Genomic DNA, 15,349 nt, shown 5'->3' with positions numbered 1-15,349 from the left:
TTCCTTGGGGCCTAGCAATGTCTTGAAGGTAGATGTCCGGAAAATAAGTTGCAATACGTTCTGTAGTGACGTGTTGCAGGTCGGCTGTGATCTCATCCATTCCATAGGCGTAAATGTCCCATTTTCTGTTTTCCAGATCGATCAGGGGAACGTGATATTTCTTGCTTTTTATTTTTGTCGCGTCATTTCCCACTTTGATTATAGACAATTCTACTTCGTCTCCCTTTAAATCAAGTCGCGATGCCGCAGAATGGGTTATCAGTGAGATATCAGCACCGGAATCCCACAAAACCGTTAGGTTCTGATCATGACATTTAACTTTACTAATTGCCAGAAGCGTTGAATGATTTTGAGCTTTACTGGTGTGCACAAAACTTTCTTGTGTTGCATTTTTTGAATCACACATATTCGAAATTCCGGGATGGGTGAACTTTAGCGTATTTCGTCTTTCGATGGACTTGAAAACTACGCATGCTGGGAGGATGACTTTTAGATGGCAGCGCACGTCAGGTAGGTAGCAAGACAATATCAACTGGCCGCTGTCCTATGGCGGTTAGTTTTGATGTGGTAGCCGGTCGAATTTGGGTGCAAAAAAGCGTTTCGGTGGACTGTACTTTTAGGTGGACATATTTTTTTGTCTTGAGATAACGGTATAAGTGGACATTTTTTTTTGCTTTGAAATGTAGTGCATAGGTGGACGTACATTTTTGTTTTTAAATTGCACTTTAAGTTGACATATTTTTACGTGCTTTATTACAAGCGAGCCAGCGGAGCGAGCGAAGCAAGCTTTCGTAGAATGGCGGAAAATTCTGAGTATGAGCAACTTGGCAATGTATTTCAATGCGTCAACGACCAACGTTGAAGTGTACTACACGTGCGCACGTGGAGGGTGCCGCTTCCAGATCTCAGGAACGGCTGGACCGATTGTGCTCAGATTTGATACACCGATAGCGACCGGTTGGCAGGGTGCCGTGCAAAAGTCAGTTGGAAATACCCCCACTCAGTTTCGCACTTGCAGGGCTCATCCTTTTGCTCGCTCGCGTATCGCCCCGAAAGGCGTCTTACTGGTTCATTAACCCGCTCGGCGTTTTCACGCCCCCCCCCTCCCCAGGTTTTCGCTGACATCTCTCTTTTTTTTAAATATTTTTGGTGCCCGACCCGGGCTTTTTGTCGTTAGTAGCTCACATTCATACTGGGTTAGTACACTATATACACGGCAGTGGTACGAATCGCTTTCGGCACCCGCTACGCGGGACAGCCTTGACCGCACGCTTCCTGTCACGCACCCCAGGTGGCACCGCACTGGTACGCACGCTGGGGCTATCCCGATTTCTCGGGCCCGGCAGGTCAGAGGGCTGCTCCGGGACATGAAGCGAGGCCGTGCCCCCGGGACATGTCACCGGACCGAAGGATCTGTTTAAAGGCGGATCAGGCCCGTGTACCTGCGGCCGGGGGCGCTGGCTGGCACAGCGTTAATCCCCACGACCGAGCGAACACTCCCCAGTTACTGCCATCTCCTGGGTAGGAGCCGGCCGAGGAAAATGCTGCCAGAGGTCAGCTTTGATCCAAGGACCTCCCACACCAAACGTGAACGCACTTGCCAACTGCGCCACAAGGGTGGTGTTCGCTGACATCTCAAAAACGGTTTGGTACAGCTTATTATACGTCTTTTCCGTACAGGCTTTGAAAATTTTAGCTCCAGGTCATCAAAGGTCAGGTCACCAGGTCAAGTTAAGTGACCCAACCCCCGAAAATAAATTCAAACACGCGCCCTGACCATAAGATACACGGCCCCACGGCCCCAGAGTTGGGGGGGGGGGGCAAGCTGCCCCTACTGCCCCCTCCCCGGTTCCCGCGCCTATGTTTGAGGTCACATTATTCATCATTCGACGCGTCTTGATGAGAGAAATGCAATGGTGTTTGAAATGTAGACGGGTCCCGCCTCGCCAACCCGGCTCCGACACGCAACCTTCACAGACGAGCTTGTATTCCACAACCGCCGCTCGCGCCGGCCAACCAGGACTCTCTGAACATGCGAGCGACAACAAACCGAAGAGACATCGGAAATTAAGGTACTAGGGCTGCAACTAAACAGAAAATAAAGGAACAGCGCCGTAAGTTATTATGACAATATAAAATAAATACTTAAGTGACGTGAATTAATCAGATATAAAATCGGACAAGTGACATCGCAGAAAACAATAAGAAACAGAAGAGAAGCCGGTACGAAATCAAACGGTGCGAATAAATCGACCGACTATACCCGACCCTCTTAACGAAAAGAAGCGAACATCGGCAACAAGCAACATTAAATTCGGAGATAGCACATATCGAAAGGCAGAAGGCGACGCAACACAACGGCGCGTGGCACTCCGTCCGAGCGCGGCACTCAGGCCACGGCAGTGAGCGGCACTCATGGCAGAGCGCAGCAATCACCACGCTGCGCGCGGCAGCCACCGTCCGAATACGGCACGCTCAACAGCGCGGCGCGCGGCACCCACCGCGTACGCAGCGCACGGCACAATCACTGCACAGTGCGCGGCGCCATCACTGCAGCGCACGGCACCGCGCAGGTCGCGGCACCCTCGCCGCGGCCACGATCACGGGACCACGGAGGGCCCAGCCATGGGAAGCACGGCCGCAGAGCACGACCGCAGAGCACGGCCGCAGAGCGCGGCCGCTGGCAGCTCGGCCGCGGAGCTCAGCAGCGGGCAGCTTGGCCGCAGACGTCGCAACCGTGGAGCACGGCCGCGGACAGCACAGCCACGACAAAACTGTGAACAGAACGCATGAAAATAACCATGTCCTTTAGCACCGCTCAGCACTCCATTGAGACCACGCTGGACAGATTCGCCGATTTGAGGCGCTGGATGGCTGCATGCCATGTCGATCGGCGCCTTCCGTCAACAGAACAGCCCCCAACCAGCTTGCCTTGCCACGACATTACTAAACAATTCGCCAGCAACGACCACAGCAAAATCGCAGCAAAAATTATCAGTTAGCAGCTGATCACGCGGCTTACATCACAAACGATGCACGATGAACACATATTTACAAAGACCTTAATTAGGGACAGAATCGGTTAGGCGGTCTCGACGCTCTCTCAGAGCACTGCAGGGCCGGCACCGGAGCTACTGACCTCTGTGCGTCGTCAAAGTCAAAGTCAAAGTCATTTATTAAAGACACGTCCACGATGTGGTTACTATGTGTCCAGTCAATGGAACATAATACAGCATTAAAATTGACACCCACCGCTCAGGTACACATATATGCATTTTATCATGACACGTAAACTGCGAATAGCTGAGGATGAATGCGACGAAGGGTAAAAAGTTGAGTTTAGAGTGCTGCGCAAATAAAGTTAAAAGCGTGGAAATATATAAAAGTGATTCACTGACGAGGGGCACGCGACAAAGCTCTGGTAAAGGCAGCCCAGCTAGGCGCTTGTCTTGTCTGTGAATCCAATTTGTTCCATGCACTGGCAGCCCGGTAACAAAAACAGTGCTGAGACCGAGCGAGGCGTCGCTTTGGCAGCTCTAGAAGTCCCGCCGTTACCGCTCGCGTCATCCGCTCGGACACACTCCCTCGAGGGACAAACATTGCACGGAGCGACTCGGGACAGACCGTGGAGTTAAGCGCTCTGTACACGTGCATACAGTCATGATCCCTCACCCAGTCGTGCACTCTGCCCCATCCTAGTGATTCAAGGGCTGGTGCGATGTGCTCGTGGCGTCGTACACCAGTGACCAATCTCGCTGCGAAATTTATACATTTCTGGATACGGTGCATGTGGACCTTGGCAGCTCCTCCCCAAACGGATAGGCAGTATCGGATGTGGGGAAATATGTGATGCTGGACGAGGAGTTTCAGGATGTCTCTGGAAAGAAAGTGACGGATTTTGTGTAGGGATGCTGTGATGTGATTGCATCTCTGCACAACCATGGAAATGTGGGATTCCCATGAGAGGCACTGGTCGAGAACAACGCCCAGAACTGTAACGGTCGGACTGGGGGTGATTTTTGAGCCAGAGAAGTCGATATGGAAGTTGGCTGTCTTTTTTATGGAATCTCTGGTACCAAGCAAGATGAAGTGAGTTTTGTCAGCATTCATTTGCGCATATTTGTTGAAGTGATGGCGTTTATGTCTCGGCAACCAGCATCTCTGCATTCTTTCTTCAGCTGATACCACCCGTTTACGAGTCTTCCTTCCGGAGCCTTTGAGAAGAGGAGCGCCTCTTCTGGTACACTATCACGCAGACCCACCGACTCACGGAGAGAAACCAGAAGATCGATCGCCCGTTTCTCCATCTGTGGTATGAGAACCGGCACAGTCCCTCCACGTTTGCCACGCGTTTTGATCAGGCACATCTTGTCCATGATCTGTTTCTCCAAGTCTGATAGCGAATTGACGACTGTCTCGTTTTGGGTGTACGCCGCTCTTGAAGTGTAATCACGGACACGAATCTTCATGGACTCTCCACCTCTACGTTTGTTGAACACCATGAGGCTGACGGCTGTTACGCACGCCAAGGTGTTGTGTGACTTGACGCTAGGCTTTCTACTCACAGACTCCATCGTGGATGCCAGTTTGGTCTGAAGGTGGTTCTGTAGCCGTTTCATATCTTCGGTGGTTGGCAGCTGTTTCTCTGCGTTCTGTTTTCTCAAATTCAATGTTTCGAGTGAGGCGCGCCCCATTTTATCGCCCCATTCGTTTTCTAGCAGTCTCTTGAAGATGGAGATTCGGTTCTGCATCTCCGTGTTTCCTTCTCGCATACTGACGCCCAGTAGTACATGGCAAACCTTCCCCAACGCAGTTCCCACTGTTCTTGGCACAGTAGGCACTAGGAACGTTGGTGGGGTCAGCTTAGTGCCTTCCCTGTATCCCGCTGCTTGCTTTGTCACATGCACAATGTCGTCAAAGTATCGAGCGTCTCAAAGCTCATCCATAGTGAGGTTTGGCTGACTCTTCCTGTCCCGTACATCTAGGAGAACTTTGGCTAGTTTGGTCACTCTGGTTTTTATTGGCTTCAAGTGGTTTTCGTTTTTTCCTTTGCTTTCTACGGTGTAGTTGGCATCACTGAAAACATTTTTACACCTGTCCCGAGTGTAAACCCGCGGAACAGGTGTCGTTGATCAGGTTCCATTTTTAAGCATCTGAACAGGTGTCAACTAACCCTTCATCAAGGCGTCATCGAACACCTGCATCAGGTATCAACACCCAATGTTTACACGCGCATCGAGTATCAACGCTCGATGTTTACACCCGCATTAAGTATTAACACCCACTGTTTACACCCCCATCGAGTATCAACGCCCACTGCTTACACCCCCATCGAGTATCAACGCCCACTGTTTACACCCGCATCGAGTATCAACACCTACTGTCTACACCGGCATCGAATTTAAGCACCTATTGTCTACACCTGCGTTGTGGGTTACACCTGCGCTTAAACACCTCTCCCGCGGGTACTTTCCAACACCCGTCCCACGGCTCCCCGCGTAATGAGTGTAACTGCACACCCTTGAGAAAACAACTGTTTTTGGCGAACGACTTTATTAAAACAAAAAAACAACACGACACAAACCGAAATGACAGCACATCTGTTGTCATTTCGTGTCAACAGAAGTGTGAACAGAAGTGTGTCAACAGAAGTGTGCGTTCTGCCGCAACCGCAGAGCCACCCCTCAGCTACCCAGGATGGCTGACCTGCCAGAGGCGAGAGTCGACATGAGACGACCTTTCAACACACGACTATCTCGGCCCACTGACAGTGAAGAAGTTCCGCAAGACGGAAAAAGGTAAGTCTTACCCGACTCAGTCGGGCCTCAGATGGACAGTCAGGCGACACGAATCTACTGAGCTTGACGCTTACTGAGTGATACGCTCCAGGCCTTTCGGGGGCTTCAGCACGTCTGTTTGGAGAACCATAACGGTTGCCAGGTATGCGGAGCACCGCGTGCTTTTCTTGGTCGGCTTTTGAGCGAACACCGAGAACGCAGCACCCCATGTGAGGAACTGGTCGATCTTGTTCAGTATCTCAAAATCAGCTACCTTCTCTCCCTCGACCCAGAGGGCATCACGCCATATAACCATTGGACCTCCGGCCGTCGGTGCCGCGTAAAGAGCGTCTTCCTCGCGAAGTTCGATGAGGAGATGCTCCAGCGCAGCTTCTAAAACACACAGACACACATAGACACGCATGTCAGTTACCAATGCAACACTGTCATGCCGTAAAATACAAACTGCACACACAATAGCTCGTTTTTTTTTTCAAAAGACAATCCGACGTTTCGTTTATATTTTTCATTATCCTACCACAAACTAAAAACTGGTAAGAACATTATCATGCAATGAGGGAGCCAAAGCGCCACCAACCACCATCCAATCTTTATAGATACTGAGTCCACGTGTCCACGTGAACGCGCATCGAGAATCTCGAGAATCTCAGTCCACGTGATTTCTCAAGAAGTTTGTTCCTCGAACAGAAGCACACAAAAAATGTCATCCAATTTCCCTTGGGATCGAACGTTTCCAATGCTACAATAAATACCTCCGAGTGTCTGTTCTTTCGCCTTGTTCCCTAGGGGATTTCCGGCCCATATCCGTGGAGCCAATGTGTAGCCGCCCGGCCCGACAGCCATGCCTAAATCCGAACAGCCGCCTGCTGCCTGGCAGGGTTGTTACGAGCAGAAACCCAACCCACTGGTGTGTGTGTGTGTGTGTGTGTGTGTTTTTTTTTTTTTTGGTGGGTAGGTAATTGAAAGCAAAAACCCAAGGTGGGTTTTTGCCCTAATTCGGCTCAGCTTCTAGGCAACGTAGCGAGACGTGCAAGGTGGCATTCAAAAGCTCGTTAAAAATCATTACGAAAGTACTTAAGTCATCTTTAGGTCAGGTCAAAACGAGGTTACCAGAGGTCACCGAAGAAAACAATGACCGTTTTGACTTTCTGAATTAACTTTTGTTCCAGAAAAGATCCAGGAACGATTCACACACCATTGTGCTTAGCTCGTCAAGGCACATCGAATGATATATAATATGACATTAAAAAGTCAAGTAAAAAGTTGGCCTTAGGTCAAGGTCATGACCTGATCCAAATAGGTCATGTTGCATATCAGTCGATCTGCATTGACGAGACAAAAACACTGGACGCTGTTTGGAGCTTCTATCTCTACCCAAACGAAAGTTATTGCAGAAAAACCGCTGATGACCTCAGGTGACCTCAGATGACGTAAGGAGCATCTTCCAAATGACAGGGGTGATTTGTTTCGGCGGAATCACCGACAGGGACCTGTAACACCATGCTTCTGGGCATTTTGAAGACATTGGATGACACTCAGAGGAAGTTGGATGTTTCCGCCGTTTTCTGGCAATCCGAAAAAAACGCAAGGTGTGTTCAAACCCCCTCCCCCCGGAACAGGGCGCGGGTTAATAAGCTCATTCACTCGATGTCAATGATGCTGTTAAGCATTTTTATATCAACAATTGATTGCTAGAACTGCTCGACAGTGCCATCGACGTTGGCAAAATGACCGGTGCAGCGCCATGGAAGTACTGCACTCGAGCGAGAGAATATATGTATATTGTGTAAATACATAGTGCGTAATAGGTACTACCTGTTTGAGGTTCACTCTAGAAACTAATGAAACAAACATCACAGTTCAAAGAAGTAAAGTATGAAAAAAAAAATCAAAAACCCACCAATGCTAAAAAAAAAATACCCATCAAAAAGGTCCTGGATGACGCATCAATATTTTGACGTGAAGTGGGCGGGGCTGTCATAGGTACCATGGTTAACGATCAAAAGTGACTCACTTTTTTGAAGTACAAGCTCCAAGACACACTTCATTTTGTTTTTTTTTCTTCAATTTTTCGGTCTCCAAAAACTACCAGAGCCATTGTCAAACATGGAGCCGGAGGACTCCATGGCAAATGAAAGCAAAAAAAAAAAAACACAGAATCAGTAACTCAAAAACGGGAAAAATTGTGAAACAAAACAAAAACATGATAAATCAAAAACCGAAAACTCCAAAGTTGACCCAAAAGTTTGGATCAAGAAAATTGTGTGGAGTGGACGATTGCGCGTTGAATGGTAATATTGGAGTTGTCAACCAGGAAGCTTCTGTGGCACCCATCTACCTGAAATACAAAGCTGTCTGAAAAGTGAGTCAATATTTTGATCCTTAAAGGGACCTCCCACCTAAACATGGGGTTTGAGTTGGGATAGCCAAGTTGAGGACAATCTGGCAAAAAGGCAGAAAAAATTGTCTTGAACTCCCACAGTTCCATAGTTTAGGAGAAAACTCCATCTGATGCTTCAAAAAAAGACCTTAGCTAAGGTCCTATCTTCAACACGGAGCGACCGTTAGTGTGACGTCACCTCATTTAGTCATTCTGATTTAGATGGGCTTGTTCGTGGAAAATCAATTAAAACTTGGTCTGAGCTTTGCTGTGGTGCCTACAGATTAAAAAGAATCAGCTTTATGACAGTAATGTGGCCTGGGGAAGGGAGAATTTTAGGCTGTGACTCACATATTTGAAAGTTTGTGTTTGGAATATGGGAAGCCTGAGATGTTTAATGAAAAATAAATGCCAGAACCATGTTCCTGGGCATCCAATCTATAAAGTCGGGCACAATTTAACTGGTTTTAATAACATTTTAGAAGGTGGGAGGGTCCCTTTAACCAAGATGCCTATGACAAGCCCCCCCCCCCCACTTTGCATCAAAATATTGATTTGTCATCCAGGACCTTGGATGCATAAAAAATGACCATTTGCTCCCAGTGCCAGACAGCCAGAGCTGGGCGCGTTCCTCGATTTTCGGTAGTGCGTTAGCGTTCCTGCGTTCCTCCGGCCGCGGTTAGTGCGTTCCTGGAATAGCGTTCCTCAATTTTTTCGCTCGATGCGTTAGCGTTCCTGCGTTCCTGCGTTCCTCCCTCAAAAATACCGCCGAACCACGCGGCGCGGGCCCAACCAAACACGGGGCGAATCGATCACAGAATACCCAGAATGGCGACGTGGGGCCGAAAAGCAGCTCGACATCTCTTTTCCGAATCGAATATCTGAAATACGTTTTACCAATATCATCCGTAGGGTTTTCAACAAAAATACGACCTGATTAAACACAATAGTTAAGTTAAAAGATGTATCTTAGTAAAAGTTATCATATTTACTTTACACATTTAATGCCTGAAACTGAATCGAATAGTAAACATCACCACTAAAAATCTTTACACATTTAATGCCTGAAACCGAATCGAATAGTAAACATCACCACTAAATCTAAGCAAGCCTTCCTCGATTCGACCGACAAGTGGCGCCTCTACCGGCAAACATACGTACTCGAGATTCAAACATTTGACACAGAGGCCATTGGCAGCAGTATAATTTTTCGGGTGGTTCCGCAAGAACGCAGGAACGCTTCAAAATTTCGGGTGGTGCGTTCCTCTTACTTGCGTTCCTTTGAAAAAACTTTGCGTTCCTGCGTTCTTGCGTTCTTAAAAAGGGCGGTGCGTACGTACGGAAGAACGCAGGAACGCACTAAAGGAACGCACTTGCCCAGCTCTGCAGACAGCCAATTGAAAGTTGGCTGTCTGGATTTTGGCTGTGTCTGTGGGTGTTCCTGATTTTGCAATCAGGTACCCGAAGCCCTCAAACTCAAGCTTCTTACAGATATAGATTGTTACTCACTAGCGGATCCAGGGGGCAACGGGCCAAAATCCAGCAGTGGCGGGGCCAAAGTGGGATTTGACCCCTCCCTTTGCAAACCGAACCCAATGCTTTAGGTATATTGCTACATGTATAAGGCCCCTACTTTGGCCCGTTTTGGCCCCTCCCTTAGTCACTAGCTAGATCCGCCAATGTTGTTACTGGATATATTTCTTTGGCTCACCTAAACTCCTCATTAGGTACCCCACCAAATTACTTTAGCTGCTTTAGATGAGAAGGGAGTACGTACCTAATTTAGATTAACTTAGTAGGATTTTAGGTAAACAATGAGTAATAACTAATAAACCTGCTCTAGGTCAGGACACCTGCTCTACGACCTGCTGGTTCAGGGGCGTAGGAACTTGCTTTCAGCTGTGGGGGCAAAATTCGGTCTGCTAGTGCGCCAGTGATGAGAAAAGGTGTCCTACCTGCCCAAAAGGCTCCTTCATTAGACGGAAATGTGCTTTACTGAACGTAGGGACGCTGGCTCGCATCGCAAGGTGCAATGCCATGCCATTTTTGTCTCGAAATGCATCTTTTTACCGTGAAGTTATGGGGGCAATGCCCCACGGCTCTGCGGTTGGGGGGGGGCACGTGCCCCCCCCCCCCTGTGGCTCCTACGCCCCTGTGCTGGTTGCTGAGATCCTGACAAGGCACGACTCGACAAGAACGAGAGGGCACAAGTGGAAGTTCAAGAAACGCAGGGTGCGGACACTCGTTCAGTGGAACATGCTGAGTGTGTGAGTAGTCAACAACTGGATCACACTCCCAGACTGAGACCATGTGTGTGCCGAAACCCTCAAGTCTCAACCAGTTCAAGGCCCGACTAGACCGCCACTGGAAGACGGTCATGTACAACACTCCCTATCCCTTAGAGCCACACTAGTCCAACCAGCTAAGAGCTCGGTGAGAATAGGTCCACCAGGCCAAGTGGCCTTTGTTATCCCGATAACCATCCTGAATGCAGAAAATTATACATTCAAACAAGAAATGCACCCCCAACAATTCTCCGCCCTTGAAGGTAGGTATGAACATTCTGCACGTCTCACCTCAAATAATCCAAATCCATGTACTGATAAATTGAAATCTAAAATCCAATCCATACGTAGGCACATGAATTGGATTCAGTCAATTATAACCATTAAAATGGCTATTTAACTATTTCCTTCTGTGCTTTATCGTCCCTCATTGTCATTCACAACCATGAGGCATCACATTATCAATGGTGCACACAAAGCATTTGTGATGCGGAACTCTAGGAAAGGCACATTAAACCATGCATTATGCAAATATTGTAATTATAAAATAGCAAGGAAAAGAACGGAGTAACATAGGAAATAAAATGGATAATTCACCAGTTATCATTATGACAGCGCCACAGCCGCCACATATGCCGACAGAAGCAGACAGCAGGACGTCTTGCTGCGTTTCTACCTTCCTCCACATCCTTATTCGCCTTCCGTAACTGCAAATGGCCAAATGCTTATTGTAAAGATGTATGCCTATCACCTTACCTCAGCCCTCTTCGAATCCATGCAGCCCAGAACCGGCAATACCACGCGTCCGCACTGAAAACTTTTTTACACCTTCCTCGGGTGTAAGCACCTCAAGAGGGTGTAGCTGAAATTCTGCGTTTTTTACCCTCGTCTGAGGTGTAATATTTACACTCAAGTAAAGTGTAACAAGACACTCGCCCAGGGCGTTGACTTTGCACGTTTACACTCTCCAGGCGGATGAAAAAGGGGGTACACTCGTGATTGACCTTTTACTGTAGTGTTACACCTACAGCAGAGCACGCCTTCCGAGTGTATATATCGATCCGATTTCGGGTGTTGCTGATTCCAGATCCCCTTTCCCTTTCCTTCCCCTTTCCCCTGCACCGGTCGCGCTCACGCTCTTTACGAAGAATAAACACCAGTATAATGTCAGAATATTTTAACGTTTATTGGACGTTGATCCGTGCAACAAGTACATGAAACGGCGAGTCCTCTGCAGATATGAACCGGAGCTAGGCGTTCGAGTCCAGCGCCTTCGAGTGCGCTCGAAAAAGATAGCGATATTCGTGATGTACAGCTCGTCCTGCATGTTCACCATTGTTTGGAATTTGGCGATCCTCTCCCTTTCGACCCAAAGTGTTCGTTGGGATGTCCACCATCTGGGATGGTGGACGGTCCGTTCGTTGTCGCAGGGCCAAAAACGACCTGCTCCTCACGCATCTCGAGTAGAAGGTGTTCGAGTTCCTTCTCTGAAACACATGGGAAGCGAAATTACTCATACTTGCCGCTGCCAGAAAGTTTAACCCGCGCCCGGGTGGGCCTCTCAGCCAACTTCGCCATGGGGGGAGGGGGGCACACCAGGTTATCTATGAAAATATAGCTAAGACGCAGACAAAAGCAACAGATAGCTCGTTATAGATCGTTCATCATTCAGGTCATTTTTGATCAGGTCATTGCCATGAGGCCACTGGAGGTCTTCAAACGTAAAAATTTCACGAAGTTCTAACTTCTAGTATTAAACAAGGATGAAGCAAAAACCAATAATCCTAGTGCCATAAATATCATCAAGAGAAGCAGAGCAGAGCCAGCACCACGGCGCGCCTCATTTTCCCTATCCCTGCATTACAAATTAGCTTTGGAAATCACGCACGTCCTAATTTTTCGAGAAAAAGTATAATCTCGAAAATGCTGTCATCTACTTACCCGTTCCGGAGCAGGTGGGTCTTCCTCAATGCCCAATAGTCACACCAGCTCAGCACACTAACAACCACGTTCGTTGAAGCACAATGGCGCACTGAAAGCCGCGTGGGTGCGAGCGGCGTCACGCGCATGCGCCTTTGTCGTCCGGTACATTACACTTCAGAGCAGTGTTGAGCCAAGACGAAAATGCGGCAATCGCAGATGAAGGATCCTTTGTCAATAACACAGCACACATGAAGCGCGATCATCTACACTACAGGAAAGTGTTATTCGTAAATGAACAAAAGCTAGGTGTTAAAGTTCAGAATTGCACTTCCATAAGGTGTTGTATGAGTGTGATTTGCACACCAACGAGGTGTAATTTCGCTTTGATCAGTTTCTAAGCGTAATTGCCGTGTTATAGACCTGCGTATAGTGCTCAGTCTGCTATTTACACTTTTAGGTGGTGTTAATACGGCGATGTGAGTGTAAAAATGCTTTCAGTGCGCCGCAACACACAAAATGCAGCAAAGATGGCGACAAGGCCAAATGTTTGTAATTTCTTACACCCGAGTAAAGTGACAAACAACCCGCCGCCGGCGGACGCGCGGGAAAATGATACGCGTTTCGCGAGCTGCATGATCAGCCCAAGGCGGTCGCGCGGGAAAAAATAACACGCATTCCAAGGTCCTACCCTTTTATTGATGCCTGCCCTGATGATCAATTTGTGGGGGACTCGAAACCGGTGTTGATCATCTATAACGAGGTTCATGATGACACCCGGAGCACGTATTTTTCGTGGACCACAGTGTTAAGGCAAAGTGTATTATCCCAAACACTTACGTTTACCCATGTATAGTTGATCAGACTTAACAGATGATTCGTGATTCGGGTGTCATTTGATTCTTCACACTTAGGACAGGAGTTATTTTTCGGGAACAGGTGTAAAAATGTTTTCAGTGTGGCGTATGCGATACACACTAGGGTGTTTCATTACACTATGGTAAAATAATGTTGGTTCAAAACTCAGCCATATCGACTTTGCCCCAACTCTACCCGTAAAACTAAATCGATTGATACGCTTGAAACCCAAATTTAAGTATATTTAGGGGTCGCACACTTTTGTCACCAAAACTCGTTACACAGAGAAGGGGGCACATCCTTCCTTGGTGCGCTTGGGCAGCGCCTTCCGGTTGAGTTCCACGACTCGCAGGCCATTGTTGTTAGGGCCCTGCCGCCCTCAATAGACCGTTGCAGAGCCCTCAGATGCCAGCATAGCCCCCGCAGCCTGGTTGTGTTGGGGCCCTCAGAGGCCGTCGCTGGGCCGCCTGAAGCCAAATGGGCCCTCAGACTTGAGTTGGGTCTAGGGCCGTCACGAGGGCCCTCAGAGACCGTCGTAGAGACCCTCAGGGGCCAGTGGGGCCCCTGGAGTCCTGTGGGACCCTCAGCGGTCGTCATGAGGGCCCTTAGTGGTCGTTATAGGGCCCCAGGGGACAGAGTTCGTCGTGAGAGCCCACAGAGATCATCGTAAGGGCCCTCAGAGGCCGTCATAGGGGCCCTCAGAGGCCAGTGTGGCCCCTGGAGTCTCTGTGGGACCCTCAGCGGTCGTCACGAGGGCCCTTAGTGGCCGTTGTAGGGCCCCAGGGGACAAAGCCCTCAGGTGGGAGCCCTCAGAGATCGTCATAAAAGGGCCCTCTGAGGCCGTCGTGGGGACCCTCAGATGCCGTGTGGAGCACCAAAACGCGGCTCGGGACACTTCTAGCCGGTGTGGAGGCCCCGACTAGCATGGGGCGCTCCTGACCATAAATAGACACCCCGGATGATTCCACATCAGTGTTCGTTTCCCGATCACTGGTTTTCAGGAGAAAATGTATTGGATGGTGCGACGGGCCCCTTGTATGGATTTTGAGGGTGCAAAAAAGATATGTTTGCACCCCATGTTTTTCGATGGGGGTGCAGCTGCACCCCCTGCACCCCCTATTCCGCCGCCACTGCCTGGCTTTCTCAACCAAATCAATTCGCAGGAAGACTACTCATGTTACGGCCAGAAACAAAATCAGAGATGAAAAGTCGCAGAAATGTGCGACCTCTAAACATCATCAGAATGAAGTGAAATTTTACACAGAAACTTGTGAGCAGATGACATTTGAGGGGAACATCGATATGACTCGCAATATGGCACTTTGAAAATGTGAAACACCCTAATACACACTGATAGCAAATTAACACCCGTCTCGAGTGTTAACACCTAAGACGAGTGTCGTTGATCCGGTGCGATCACTTACACCCGTCTCAAGTGCACACCTAAATTGGGTGTTTGTAGAAGTGTAACACTCGTCTTTAACACTCTCCACCAGGATCACACTCACCATAGAAACACCCGTCATAGGTGTAACACTTTGTCATAACCTCTTATTCGGGTGTCGAAAACACCTTAACCTGGTGTTAACACCGAGAGTAAAACCTTCATTACAAGTGTCTTGTCTTCTGGTTACACCCAGGAAAACACCTCGCATGTGTATCACACTTAATGCAAAACACCCCCTAGACGTGTAATTTAAACACCCAACCCAAGTGTTGCTGAGCTGGATGCGAATGAAATTTCTCATGAGAAATTTCATTCGCAAGAGGAAATGCTACATGCATGTAGCATTTCCTCTTTCAGACATATTCTCCGTGATTTTTGCTTTGAATATTGCACAAACTCTCCTCTGATCATCACAATCAGTGTTTTGTAAAATACACTACCGTTTACTGTCAACTGTATTGATTCGTATAGTGCGAACAGAAATGCAGAGCATGCATATTGGCACTGCAGCAGCCACAGTCGCCGCGCGGGACGAGAGGCCGCCCGGCGGACACCGCGGGCAGCGCCTCAACGCATCACAAGTAGGTACGGAGGTCGGCCGGCGCCAGACCGGAGCCGCGGAGCCGCCAGCCGGAGACGTCGCCGCCCGTCTCAGGCTGGC

At 48.7% G+C, this 15,349-nt stretch overlaps 1 long non-coding RNA gene across 1 annotated transcript; it reads right to left on the bottom strand.

Annotated features, from left to right (window-relative positions):
* Nucleotides 1-1,970: 1,970 nt before the first annotated feature.
* LOC122386901 lies at nucleotides 1,971-11,254 on the bottom strand. The gene is made up of 2 exons (XR_006257451.1): nucleotides 11,220-11,254; nucleotides 1,971-2,774 (listed from the first exon to the last, which is right to left on the bottom strand). It is a non-coding gene; the product is annotated as an uncharacterized LOC122386901 (long non-coding RNA).
* Between the last annotated feature and the right edge of the window lie 4,095 nt (nucleotides 11,255-15,349).

The sequence above is a fragment of the Amphibalanus amphitrite genome, unplaced genomic scaffold, assembly GCF_019059575.1.
Source record: "Amphibalanus amphitrite isolate SeventyFive unplaced genomic scaffold, NRLGWU_Aamphi_draft 000266F_arrow, whole genome shotgun sequence".
In the NCBI taxonomy this organism is placed as follows: Eukaryota; Metazoa; Arthropoda; class Thecostraca; order Balanomorpha; family Balanidae; genus Amphibalanus; species Amphibalanus amphitrite.
Note: the sequence above shows the minus strand (reverse complement) of the source record. Positions and strands in the feature narration are given on the sequence as shown.